The sequence below is a fragment of the Lucilia cuprina genome, chromosome 2 (assembly GCF_022045245.1).
Source record: "Lucilia cuprina isolate Lc7/37 chromosome 2, ASM2204524v1, whole genome shotgun sequence".
In the NCBI taxonomy this organism is placed as follows: domain Eukaryota; kingdom Metazoa; phylum Arthropoda; class Insecta; order Diptera; family Calliphoridae; genus Lucilia; species Lucilia cuprina.
The window spans coordinates 50,148,788-50,149,933 of NC_060950.1; the positions used below are offsets into that span (position 1 = coordinate 50,148,788).

Consider the following 1,146-nt stretch of genomic DNA (forward strand, 5'->3'; position numbering starts at 1 on the left):
ATATATATCTGAAATTTATTTATTATGACTATAAAAGAGGAGCTCTGTAGTTTGATTGAAAAAAAATTTATTCGACAGGCTGTCTCCCTCTGAAATTCTTCTATGGCTTGTAAAAAACTATGTCCTGCAAAAAAATTATGCTGATAGAACAACGTTAACAGGTACCGCAACCGCATTTACAAGGAGAAAAAAAACGATTTTTTTAATTTTATGCTAAAATTTGCCATTTTGTAATAAATTTTTAACTTATATAGAAGTCACAATGTGCGCATAACAAGCATTTCCGAATGATATAAAACACAAAAATTGGTTGAAAATTATTGCAAATTCCCCAAGCCATTAACGTGTCCCAAAGAATATGAATTCAAAATGTTACAAAAAAATTACTTATTTTTGATATACATATGTATATTGTAAAAAAACATTTTCATACTTTAAATATATCTATATTTACTCGAATATTAGTTTTTGTCTGTATATGATAACGCGAACTCGTTGTCAGATATGTAACTTTTTAACGTCTCCAATTTTAGTTTTTTTAAGTTTTTCAACTAATTTCAAAATTTTTATGCACAACAGACAAGTGAATAAAACAGTGAAAAAATAGATCAATTGTTTTTGTAGTTTAGCTGTACCTGCGATTTGAACTCTTTGGATTCGGGAAAATCGCATTTTTTGTAAAATTTTCGAAATTACTTATTAATTTTTTACTGTTGCAAATTTAAACGAAGTATTTTTAGAGTATTATAAACCAGAATAATATAAAATAGATATTCCAAATTTTATAAAAATCGGACATTCTTAACCCATAAAATTTGGAGTTCAAAGGTCAAATTTTGCAAAATTTGTGAATTCTCAGTATACCATGTCGAAATATTATTTATTTGTTGGCCATGTTTAATAACTATGATTATAATTCTTAGTATGAAGTCTTGTGTTTGAAATAACAGCTATAAAATTAACTCTTTTAAATACCTGGGACAAATTTAATCCCATGTTCAAAAAATCTTAAAAACACTATCCATTTTAATAATGCTATATATAATTAGAGGAATAACAGAAATAATACAAAAAATTATATATTAGGTATAAAAGCTTATAGCTGTAAAATAATGATTAATAATCGTAATCATTATTAATTAGATT

General features: G+C 25.2%; 1 protein-coding gene and 1 long non-coding RNA gene across 3 annotated transcripts in view; both read left to right on the forward strand.

Annotated features, from left to right (window-relative positions):
• The window catches only part of LOC111691006 (proton-coupled amino acid transporter-like protein CG1139), a 27,851-nt gene that overhangs the window by 3,352 nt on the left and 23,353 nt on the right, over positions 1–1,146 (forward strand). The window lies entirely within an intron of this gene.
• Positions 1–1,146, forward strand: part of LOC124420283 — a 6,234-nt gene that overhangs the window by 2,889 nt on the left and 2,199 nt on the right. The gene's annotated exons all lie outside the window — the stretch shown is intronic.